The sequence below is a fragment of the Stenella coeruleoalba genome, assembly GCF_951394435.1.
Source record: "Stenella coeruleoalba genome assembly, chromosome: 2".
Taxonomy (NCBI): Eukaryota; Metazoa; Chordata; class Mammalia; order Artiodactyla; family Delphinidae; genus Stenella; species Stenella coeruleoalba.
Genome location: NC_137147.1, coordinates 155202612 through 155215695, shown reverse-complemented (window position 1 = coordinate 155215695; position 13084 = coordinate 155202612). Strand labels below are relative to the sequence as shown.

The window sequence follows — 13084 nt, the reverse complement described above, 5'->3', positions numbered from 1 at the left end:
CTCAGTTGCTCCACGGCATGTGGGATCTTCCCGGGTCAGGGATCAAACCTGTGTCCCCTGCATTGGCAGGCAGATTCTTAACCACTGAACCACCAGAGAAGTCCCTATTCCTGTATTCTTAATCTTCTATGTAAATCCATATTCCAATCTGGTGTCATTTTCCTACTGCTTAAAAATACTTATTTTAAAATTTCTTACAGTGAAATTCTACTAGTAATGAATTCTTTCAGCTTTTGTATGTCTGAGATAGCCTTTATTTTGCTTTTGCTTTGGCAGATCTGGGTATAGAATTCTAGCTTGATAGAATTCAATTCACTACTTTAAAGATGTTATTCCACTGAGCTCTCATTTACATTGTTTCCAACAAAAATTCTGCTGTCATTGTTTTCTTTCTTCCTCTGCATGTATTGTGTAGTTTTTTCCTCTGGCTGCTTTTAAATTTTTCTCTTTATTGCTGGTTCTGGGCAATTTGATTATTTTTTGTGCCTTTGTGTAGTTTTGTCCATGTTTCTTATGCTTAAATTTCATTGATCTTCTTGAGTTTGTGGCTTTGTAGTGTTTACCAATTTGGGAAAATTATGGCTATTATTTCTTCAAATTTTTGTATTTCTCCTCACCTTCATGGACTCTAAGTACACATGTATTAGGCCACTTGAAGTTGTTGCACAGCTCACTGATGCTCTATTCATTTTTGTTGTTTCATTTTGGATAGTTTCTCTTACTATGCCTTAATGCTCACTTACCATTTCTTCTGCAGTGTCTAATCTCCCATTAAGCTCGTTCAATATCTTTTTCATTTGCACATGGTTTTTAACCTCTAGAAGCTCAATTTGGGTCTGTTTTACATTTTCCATGCCTATACTTAACATTTTCAGTGTATAGTCTGAGTTTTTTTAACATATGAAATACAGTTATAATAACTTTTTAAATATTCTTTAACGTCAGTTCTAACATCTGTATAGATTTTACGTTAGTTCTGATTGATTGCCTTTTCTCCTCACTATGGGTCATATTTTCCTACTTCTTTGCATGCTTGACAATTTTTCATATGATCCCAGATATTGTGAGTTTTAGTTTATTGTGTACTATATGTATTTATATACCTGTAAAATGCTTGGGCTTTGTTTTGGGTGAAATTAAGTTACTCAAAACAATTTTATTCTTTTAGGTCTAGCTTTTAAGATTTGTTGGGTAGGAGCCCAAGTACCCTTTAGTCTAGAGCACATTATTTGCAACTACTGAGACAAGTCCTTTCTGAGTATCATGAGGGTTTCCAGTCTGACTTGTAGGAACAGCTGTTATTCCTACAACCCTATGTGATATCCAGATATTCTTATTATTAATCCCTTCATGTGGTCCTTTTCCTGGCATCAAGTAATTCCTCACAGAGATGTACTGACAAATACTTTGTTGAATTCTCAAGAGATCCCTCTGCATATCTCCAGAGTTCTTTGTCTGTGCACTTCTTTTCTCTCTGGTAGTCTGCTTTGTGAACTCTAGTTACCTTGGTTTTCCCAGACTGTCAGCTCCATTTCATCAGTCAGGGAGTCCACCATTCTCTGCCTGGACTTCTCTTTCCTGTACGATGACCAGGGCACTCTCTCAGAGAAGTAAGTTAGGGCAATTATAGGGGTCACTTCATTTATTTCCCATTTCCTGGGGATCACTGAACTTTATTGCCTGAGGTCCAGTTTCTTGAAAACTGTTGTTTCATATGTTCTGTCTGATGTTTTCATTGTTTCAGGTGGGAGGTTAAATGGTCCTGTAACTTCATCTTGACCAGAAGCCAATAACATTCCTTAAGTCTGTTTTTTTTGATACAGGGTCCAATTAAAGATCAGGAATTGCATGTCATGCCTTTGTTTCCTTTAATCTGGAATATTTCCCTAGCACTTTTTTTTTGGTCTTTTATGACATTGGTGTTTTTGAAGAATCTAAGCCAGTTGTCGTGAAATTGCCCCACAATCAGTATTTGTCTGTTCCATCATTAGGTTCAAAGGAAATATTCTGGGGAAGAATACTATATAGGTGATGTATTCTTCATACTTCATCACTTCAGGTGTCCCAGTACTAAGTTTGATCACTTGATTAAGATGGTATCTTCCATATCTCTCCATTGTAAAGTTATTTTTCCCCTTGGTAATTGATAAATCATATGTGGGGTGATACTTTGGGATCAGAAAAGATCCTACTTTCAAACACTCTTCACCCAACTGTGCATCAATGATAATCCTAGTGTGAATCGATTATTACATTGATAGATGCAAAATGACACTTTCCTAATTCTATCATTCCTTTTGCATTTATTAGTTGACATTATTATATAAAGAAGAGCTCCCCCACTTTTCATTTGAGTATCATTATGAACTTATGTGCTTTTTTTTTCAATTAACTATGTTATACCTTATAACTATGTTATACCTTTTGTCCAGATTTGGCCAATGCGATCTCTGTTATTGTTTAAGCACACGATGCATTTTTATTACTAAAATAATTTCTAATATATTACTACTCAAAAATAGAACCTGAGAAAGGGACTCCAGAAGGTGCGGTCTTATTCAGACTCTTCTTAGAAGTCTGCCTTCTTCCTCTGTACTCTCAACCCAAAGTGAGGATTTCGGGTTGGAAGGAGATAATTCTGAATTAAACTACAGATCAGTGTCACCCAATTCTAATCCCTATTCCCTTTTTTCTAGGCATACCATATCTACTGCCATCCTAATCCTTCTGTTGGGCACATCTCTCCTCCTCTGTATTTATTTACAACAGTCAAGAGCAGCAATTGGCCAACCGGCCCCTATCCAGTTCTGCAGTCCATATGCCCCAGGAACTCCTTTTTGCACTGGTCTGTGGTGGCCTTGGCCTACCTCTTCTACCTACTCAAGTAACTCTTTTACCACGAATTTAATTACCTGTGTTTCCATTTATAGGATCTTACCTAGCCGTATGGCCTGCTGCCTCTGCCAATTGAAAAATATTATTGAGGTTTCTGAAAGACAGTCAAGCTGCATTGTGACAGCGAATGCCTGACAGACGTCACACGTTGTGGTGAGTCTCAATTGCGGGATAATAAATTTTTAATTATTTAATATTTTTATTTTTAATCAATGATGATAAATTTTAAAATTCATGATGTAATTGCATTATTTCAATTCATACTTTCAGAGTTCCAGCTCCCTAAGTTTCTAAGAACTACTCCCTTGCTAAAAATCAGATTCTTGGTTACATTATTAAGCTAATAATATCTCAGTTACATTGTTAGCTTAATAATGTAACGGATCCGCATACATAAAGGAACAAGAGAAAGGAATGAAAGGGGGAAGGGAATTAACATTAATGGCCTCATATCCTATGCTGTGCTCTGTGCAAATGAGAACTTACTGATATAGTGCATCACAGTTTGTAAACTGATTTTATATACATTAGGTCTCAAGTACCCTTTGTCTTATAGGACAGGTGTAAATATATTTTTGTTTATTTGTTTGTTTCTGCAATTTTATAAAGAGTACAAGTGATGCTGTTTTATTTCCTATTTGGAGCCTGAGATTTCTGGTTCCATAACCAGAAGCTGCTACCTAGTCCTTCTAATGGAATGGAGAGCTAGCTTATTCTTAGACTGTCAAGCTCTGAACTTGCTCTGAATCTCAAGCTTTTCTATCCACAAAACAGGAGCTTTCAACTGTTTTTCTATATATTAGATTTATTGGCACTAACTTTTTAAAAAGCGCGGGTACGCGTTCTCTGGCGCAGTCCGCTTGCTCCCTGAGCCGCACACGCGCTGTGAAGATAGGATGGGTCAGCTGGTACCTTTTACAGTTCCCATTGGGGGTGACAAAACCCTGCTGATGTGGGAGCTGAGCTCTCAACCCACAGCCAAGGCCTTGCAAATGAGACAAGCCGGAGCAGAGGGAGGGGTGGACGAAGCCGCCCCGCGCCCCAGTAACTGGGCTCCCTGGGGTACTGCTTCAGTACCTCATCTGCCTGTGGTCTCCGCTGAGAGGAATCTTAGTTCTAGAGATGACCTGAGCAGTCAGCTCTCCCCCATAGACTTTTGAGGGATAGTTCCCAACAGAAGTCATTGCCTCCTAATGCTTCTCGAAGCTTAGGATTTCAGAGGGAAACTTGTTCATGAAATGAGAAGTGTTTGGAGTTCCAGGCTCACCACAGTTACCTGTGGCGAAGGGCTGGGGGAATATAAGGGAATGGACGGTTTGCTTTCCTGGGCCTGAAATTTACTGCACTTCCTTAGCGTGGGATCGCCCTACAGCATTCTCTGTTCACAGTCTTCTCCCAGTTTGGCCTTCTGTATTCTGTCTGAGTCTTCCCAAACGCAGCAGTGGCCTGTCCTGGGTTCTATGCCATCATCAAGTTTTATTCAGCAAGGGATGCCCACAGAGCCCAAAAGGCATGCGACCAGAAGCAACTTTTTCACACATCTCCAGTGAAGGTGGGTCCAAATGTGGAATTCCTCGCTCTACTGGGATGATGTGCTGAATTTAAAACTAATAGGCCATCGGGAATTCCCTGGTGGTCCAGTGGTTAGGACTCTGCACTTTCACTGCTGAGGGCGCGGGTTCAATCCCTGGTCTGGGAACTAAGATCCCACGGGGAAAAAAAAAAAAGGCCAGCCTTTCTACAGCACTGTGGTGTACAGAATGCTCTCAGATGCACTGCTCCACTGATCCCCCAGTTCACCAGTTGTTTCTCTTTTGTTAGATGAATAAACTCGAACTCAGGATGGTTAAGTGACTTACTTAAGTTTCATGACAGTAAACTTGGAAACTAGAGGCCAAACCCAAACTTAACTGATGTTAAACCCCATGTCATTTTATGCTGCCCTTTAATTTAAGAAATCTTCACAAGAGTCTTCCTTTTATTTACTTTTATGTGGATTTTAAATGTGTGAGGTTGACCATTATTTATTTATTTATTTATTTATTTTTTGCTGCGTTGGGTCTTTTTGCTGCATGCCGGCTTTCTCTATTTGCGGCGAGCGGCGGTTGCTCTTCCTTGCCGTGCGTGGGCTTCTCATCGCGACGGTTTCTCTTGTTGTGGAGCACAGGTTCTAGGCACGCAGGCTTCAGTAGTTGTGTCTCACAGGCTCTAAGCACAGGCTCAGTAGTTGTGGCACACGGGCTTAGTTGCTTTGCGGCATGTGGGAACTTCCTGGACCAGGGATCAAACCCATGTCCCCTGCACTGGCAGGCAGACTCTTAACAATTGTGCCACCAGGGAAGTCCCGAGCTTGACAAACTTTGGTCAGATGTAAGATAAAGGAGGCTTCATTTCATCATCATCATCACTCTCAAGCTGCCTATTCAGAACTCCCTTCAGATTCCAGAAAATGGTTAAAATATTCTTTAATGCATTGTAGAAAGCTTATTCCATATCAACATGCCATCCAATTTTACTTCCCCAGAATTAACATTTCATTATGTGCCTCCATTCAGCCACCATTCCTTTTTCAAGGACCATTTCAATTCCTCTGAATAAGTGAGTGAGGCTTAGATTTTCCAGACCTTTCCCTTTATAATTTTGTGTCTTCTCTGATTGGCTTCTTGCTCTAGCTACTTCCTACTGACCTTGCTGCCTCTTCTCACCCATATTTCTTTACTCACTGATTTCACCTTTATTGAATCTGAGAACTCTCCTCAGCTGTGACTTCAGATACACTACCTCCCACCTCTGTAATCTGTTTAACACCCACTTCAATCCTGGCTGTACTCCCTGGGATTGAAATGATTTTGTGTCAGACATTCTTTAGTTTGCGGACCCTGCGACCATTTCACGTACCACTCAGATATTACAGATGGTCCTGGAAAGAGTATGAAACAGTTACTTGGTATCAGTTGTAAGTAATGAGTTCTTTTCTTATATTGGACATTAAGACCATTCCAGAGCGTAGGTTGTGAGATTTTCACAGCATAAAGCCCGTCACTGATAGAGTACTGAAGAAAATGTTCTACAAGTCACTATAGAGTTGAGAGGAAAGGGCATTCGTATTAGATTTCTTTATTTAATGCAGAGCCTTAGTTTACTACCCACAACCCCGAAATTGTTTCCTTATTTACTTATGCGTTCTTTTTCAATTTTATTTATTTATTTGGTTGCACCGGGTCTCAGTTGCAGCAGGCAGGGTCCTTGGTTGCGACTCAAGGGCTCCCCAGTTGTGGCATGTGGGCTCCCCATTTGCAGTAGGCAGGCTCCTTCAGTTGTGGCTTGTAGTCTCCTTAAATGTGGCATGCGAACTCTTAGTTGCAGCATGCATGTGAGACCTAGTTCCCTGACCAGAGATCAAACCCGGGCCACCTGCATTGGGACCAAGGAGTCTTAACCACTGCACCAGCACGGAAGTTCCAATTATGTGTTATTTTATTCACTGGCAGGTATACATACTTCTTAGCTTTTTTCCCCTCTGTTTTTTATAAATACAGAAAAGAGAATAACATCTTAAAATAAAATGAGGAAAGGCCTAATGTATCTGGTTTTTCTCAGTAGCATGAAGGGAAATGTTTGCCAGCAAGAACTGTGGCAAGGTTATCCCAGATGTGAACTGTCTCTACTACGCAGTGGCTCAGAGCCCTTCTGAAGCTTCCTAATTGTCCATGACAGCTCCATTATGACTCACTGCACAGGACCTAGCGTCCCATGTGACACTCAACATTTGAAACTTAGTCTTCATTTCTCCTTCCCTGCAGGCAGCTTCAGTTGGAGAAAGTAATTTCATTTTATTATGTACTCATTCATTCCCTCAGTCAACAGACCATCACTCCTCTATTGTATGCCAAGATCTATGCTTGTTTCTGGTAACAAGGAAAGAATAATACATGGTTCCTTCAAGCACTTAAGGAGCTCATAAACTAGTGACAGAGGAAGATGCACAAACAAATCAATAAAGAATTAACAATGCTTTGACTTTATTTGTATTATTTGAATTTTTATGACTATATTTATATACTATACCCTGTTCAAAATGGAAATAGACATTTAAGAAAGAACTAGTGATGTAAAAAAATCCACAGTAATATGTAAGTTCTTTAGAGAGTTAAGAATGGAAATATTTGCACTCTCAAAGAAGCTTGTTAATGCAGATGAACCTCTAATTCTTTTCGTTGCTTCATTTACGTTTATAGGGGTAGACGTATTCCCTCTTCTTACAGGGGTTAGTAACTTGGGGAGGGGGTGCTACAGATTAAGGTCCTAATTCAGTGGCAGGTCCATCTTATCTCCTCTTCACGTCATATTCTCAAGCAGGAGCTACAGGATGAGACGAGTAAAACAGTCCATTCCTTTGCTTACACCCAGCCCCATCATAGGCTTCTGCTGGGCTTCCTTGGTTGCTTTCATCATCACTTTCACCACCAGAGGTCAGGGAACCTTCTGGTTAATCAGGGGCCCTGGAAATGATGCAGAAAAGTACTGACTTAAAAATAATAAATAACATTTATTTAGGGCTCACTGTGAACTCGTTGCTTAAAATGTCCTACTTAATCTTCACCACTCTATAAAATTGGTATTGATAAATCTCAGGTATATCCAAAATAAGTCTCTATGTAGGGTTGTGATATTTTTAGGTCTTTTATGTCTTTAGGTTCATCTTGGCACCAGACCTAAGGCGGTTCAACATAATACGCTTCCCCTAAACAGCTCCAGATGCCAAGAATTGGCAAATTACTACTTTGATTTCCATGGGTGGTCAAAAAGGATCATCAAGGTAAACTCTGTAGACTTTCTTTCACTAACAAGACTCTTTTCAACACTGAACTCCTAGACTTTAGAGAGAAGAATAGAACAGGGCTATGGGGAGGAAATGTGGGAGGCTTCCACATGTAAGTATCTGAGCATTGGCCTACCACCTAGAATTAGTGCTAATCTCAATGACTTGGATGGTGGTGTCCATAATTTTCTCCAGTCTTTGTATGGTATATCATAAAGAAATAGTGGTCCATATCTAGTGATTCATTTGCAAGTCTCAGTTGATTTTGAAGGGATAGCATACCTAAACTATTACCTGGGATAGCTGCAGTTTAGTTTTTATTTCTAACAACAGTATATGTTGAAGTCTAGCCTTTAATTCAAAATCCTAACAGCTTCGGGATCTTTATAACCTTGAAGAAAGGGAAAATGAAGATATTGTGACACCACTTCAGAAGCAAAGCGTGAAGTTCTTCTGTGCTTTAGAGGTGGTGTTGACCTCCCACGAGTGCAGGAGTCCTGGAGTTGGCATGGCTGAGGAACCTTTGGATAAGTTGGAGGAAGGTCTGCTTTCCAGTATGTGTGTGTGTGGGGAGGTGAGGGAGTGGGATTTCTCTTTTTTCCTTTCTTTCTGAAACTCAACTTTTCAGATACATCATCATCTTTTCTAAGCAACTAAAGCCCTGGGCAGAATTGTTCTGCCCGACAATATAGGTTTTTATCTTAGGCAATACCTGACAGCACCTTAAACTTTAGAATTTTAATACTGACTGCCTGCCAAGAAGCTTAGGAGGAGGGAAAATTAGGTTTTTTTGTTTTGTTTTTTTGGGTTTTTTTTTTGTTAATAATTTGTTTTGGGCTAAAATAGTCCTTCAGATGCACATATCTCCTGGCCTTCAGTTATCCCAACAAAATCTTTGTTTAAAGATTGAAATAAACTCATGTGTAAATGTTCAGTCCTTTGCCTCCTATAAAAGGGCTTAAGCAGAATAAGTAAACGTAGATCCCTAGAAAGGGGATTCTGATTGGTACTGAGTTTTTTCCTAGAATCCATGGCACTTGGGCTTAGGGTTTTAAGTCGGAGGCAGGGCTGTTAGCGAATAGGGTGGAGGAGGCTCCACCATTCACCTGAGTGGGTGATGGTTGAGTAGAGTCCAGATCATCTGCACTACAATCAAAGCTGTATGAGTCCAGCCCTCACTGTATGAGTCCAGCCCTTGACGCAGAGGATAGCAGGGTCTGTAGCAGTGTAGCCTCAGCTTGTCCATTTGAAATCTGTGAGTAATGTGAGATTTGTGCCACGTTCTTGGTTTACATTTCCCATCTAATATTTTAGGAACTTCCAGACTAGATCTGAGCAGTAAAAATATGCCATGCCAGGGTATACCTGCAACGGAGACATTCACCGTACCCCAGTGTTGTGCCTGCCCTTAATCAGTAAGGTAATGATCTAAGAATCACAGATGCATTTTTAGTTTTAAACATATAACCTAGAAATCAGTTATTCATATAGGCATTTTAAATTCATCTGTTTGGTTGGATTTAGGGTCATTATCATTACATATGAAAAGGAAGGTAACCCAGAAGCTTGCTATTCAGAAAGCTATGACAGATGCATTCCAGAAATTGCTGATTGTGGTTTTAGGTAAGACCTTTTTGAATGTCGTTGAAGTGCTTCAGTTTCAGTGAGCAAATAAATTTAATTGAAAAATTAATTGCATGAAACTAATGGTTATCTAAAACATTACATATTCTTTCATTCACCAGATGCTTTCACAGCAACAGTCTTACATTTGTGCTTTGTGGCATTTATGAGAAAGACGACAGCACATATTATTGTCCCCAGTGTTTAGATGTAGAATGACTTGCCTCAGTTCATACAGAAAGTGTTTGATCCAGTTCTTCCGCAATTGCTTGCTTATCATACAGAATAGGGTAGTGATTATAAGCTTTGGACACCTGTGTTTGACTCCTAACTTTGTCTCTTAGATTTTGTTGTTGTAGCAATTTTAGGTTTTTCCAGCCAGAGACATTTGAAGGTATTTAATATCTCTAAGCTGCAATTTCTTTATCTGCAAATAGGGTTAGTAATTCAGCTTACCACCAAATCGGGGATATTGTAATAGTAAATGAGGTGATGAATATAAAAAGCTTAGAACTATGCCTGAAATGTAGTAAGCAGACAAAGTATATTGACTATTATTTTTACCGTTGTTTTCTTGTTGAAGAGTTTATTAGATTAGGTTTTTGGAATCAGTTTAATTTCAGTTTTCATTTCTGATATATTGGGTAAATATCATTCTTATATAATAATCAGCTACGTTTTTGTGACTCTTGAAATTGGTCATGCCATTGAATAGCGTTGATTGTGTTCCCTATCGAGTTATACAGCGGTGAGAATGTCACAGGCTGTGCCCAAAGGAAACTTTATGATTAGTAGATTCCCGGAACAGAATTGCTCCCCTGCTTCACAGCCCTGCAGGCTGAGAGACTGAGAAATCCTAGCTAAGTTGTCAGAGAGATTATTGGCTTGTAAGAGTTGACCCTGGATTGGACTTGGCCTTCCAGCCTGGGCAGTCCTTCCAGTGAAGTTTGACTTCCCTGGTCATCAGGCAGAATCTCCATCCGCTGTCAACTCTGGGTAACAACCTTTAAGAACCAAACTAATTGCCTGGGTTGTTTGTGCCTAATATGCCAATGTACTCCTTATATGTACGCAAAACCCCTTAGACCAAAAAGCCTGGTGGCTCTAGCTTGCCTTGAGGCAAGCTGTATTGTCCAAAGGGTACATGGGCCAGTTTCTGCCAGTAGAGTGTTCAAATGCTCTGTCTGTCTCTGTCTCCAAAGCTTTGTTCATTGTATCTGGTAGAATTTTGGTCCCAAGGAGTAGACACTTGCCTTGCTTCTAATAGGAAGTATCTATTATAGTCCAGTGGTATCTCTCCCAGGTTTGAACTCACTTTGACCCCCACCTGATGCCTTCCTATTTAATTGTATTGTGATTGAACATTTTTGTTTCCACAGCTTTTAATTTCTATGTCCTTATTCCTTAGTTCTTATTTCTAAGATCATAAAGTTTTTGAACCAAAGTTGATACTTCTTATATATGTTTTCACAAATAATTATAATAAAAACTGACGTGTCAGATGAGGGAACTTCTAGGAAAATGCTCTTATTTTCTGCTTTTAGAAGTCAAAAGAATGTCTAATTATTCGGTGCTACCATTGTATATAGGAAGTTTTAGAACAAGAACACTTCTGAATTGATCCTTGTTAACTTTATTACAGAAAGTGGTAAAACAGCTGTGGCATATAGACCCTGTGAAGATGTCACAGATGCTAGAACCGAAGAGGAACTACAGGATTTAATTCAAGTATGTGGAGTTAAAAACTCAAGAGGTACATAGCCAGTGTAGCCATAATTCAAAACAACCAGCAGGATTTGGAAGACTTCAGCATGTCTACTCAACCCTGTCTTCCTTAGGGAAATGTGAAACTCTGAAAGTACTTTTGAGGCAGGGCATTTCTAGGACTTTTCCAAGTCCCGAGCCTTGTCTCTGGTCCCTATTTGAAGTTTGGAGAGCAGGATTGAGGGCCACCAGTGTACGTCTATGGTTGTGGACACAGGAGAAGACACAGGCCTTTTAGAACTCCCCTCAAATAGAATTGCAGGGATTTGGGAACAAAGTAACTATGGTTTTAAGTGTGATTATGCTACACTGTTTAAAAACTATTCATGCCTTTCAAGTAAGGTATATTACTCAGATCTCAACATCTCATATATATCTTGTGTTAAATCTTTTGCCAAAGATTCTTTCTATAAACGAGTTATATGGATACCTCGAATTAGAGATTAAGTTGTCAATGTAATTTCTGAAAGAAAACATTAGTGTACTGCATATAGGATTTTTATTTAAAAGGAGCAAAAAATGTGTTTCATGTCATTGAGAGCTTAATTTGGGGCTAGATTTCTGATTATTTAACTCACCCCAATGTTGCAAAGTTTGTTTTAAAGGGAAGAAAGTAGAGAAAGAAAAGGTGGTTATGTTGTGAAAAATGAAAAAAAATTGAAAGTTTTTCCTGTACAAAATAATTATTTTAATTTTAATTCAATTTAAATCAGTCAAGGAAACTTCAAACGTATCCATGTTTGGGCTATAAGAAGTCTAGCTTCCTGTGAAATGTGAGAGGAAAGGATTCCGTATTGATACTAAAGATTTTGGAAACCTGATTATAACAACATATCCACTCCTAAATGAGGCCAATCTTGGAATCAGTTCCATTTAGAAACCATTATGTGTTAGGCAGTGGAGATAAGATGAAGCTCCTTCTCTCTTGGAGTTTAGGTGTTAAAGGTTTACCAGACAATTAAAAAGGACTAAAATTAAATAGATTGTGGAAAGGACTGTGAAGGAAGTAAACTGGTGCTAGTTACAGTATTTCAAGAAAATTACTTAATATGCTTACTTTAACATTCTAAGTGTCTTCTCCATGTGTACACACAGGGTAGACCTCTGAAAAGTGACACTGTAGTTTTTTGTAGATTAATGGCTCTGTTGAGAGAAGGTGGGATGGGGGAAGTCTTCCCATGCCAATGTAAAGGGCCATTCACTTGGTTTTAAACTCTCTTTCCCAGAATGAATTGCTCACCTGCCCCAAACCCCTCGTACAGAAATTCTTGAGTCATCACTGATTCAGTGGTAACCCCTAAGAACACAGTTGTGAATGTATAATGAGACGTGAATACTGAGTGTTCGGAGGAAATGGCAACATTTTAGCATAATTGTAAGGAGTGTCCCCCTCCCGCCACCCTAACTGGTGCTCATTTTGCAGGTCAGCTACTTTTCTTGTCAGCCGAGTGGCCAAAGGCAGGAAGAATGTCTCTCAGACTTCAGCTTTCAGGAGGAAGTGTTCAGATTGCCAGAACTGGACTAGCACTTTTGAATTTCCCAGAATGCCAGGTCCTGTGGCATTATTCTGTAGGGGTGGTGGAATAACTTGTTCACAACATAGGCCTGGTCCTGTTGGTATTAGGATTGTTTAATTTTGGCATCCTAGGATAGCAGCTCTTTTTAGTCCTGAGAAGGAACAGCTCAGGGGTGTACAACAATTCAGATGAAACTAACTAATATTCAATGACTATCTCTCACTACTCAGTTGTTTATTTCTATTAGTCATTATTCTCCTGGTTTTAGCTCTGATGTGTGGATTACAGAGGAGTCAACATTTAAATCTTCATAATCTGTGTATTTGTAGCTTCAGTATCATTACTGACCCATAGTTTTTTATGGTTTGGGAAGAGTTATTGATTTCATGTATCATGTAAAGGATTCACAATGATGATAGAGCAGCTAAGATTACAATAATGGCTGGTAAATTGTTCACATTTT

The 13084-nt window shown here is 39.4% G+C and overlaps 1 pseudogene across 1 annotated transcript; it reads left to right on the top strand.

The window, feature by feature from the left end:
• The first annotated feature begins 3791 nt into the window (after positions 1-3791).
• LOC307181742 (RAD52 motif-containing protein 1-like) lies at positions 3792-12629 on the top strand (annotated as a pseudogene). Its single transcript has 7 exons — positions 3792-3887; positions 4268-4447; positions 7592-7714; positions 8091-8259; positions 9242-9340; positions 10983-11068; positions 12528-12629. The product of its transcript is annotated as an RAD52 motif-containing protein 1-like (transcript).
• Positions 12630-13084: the final 455 nt, after the last annotated feature.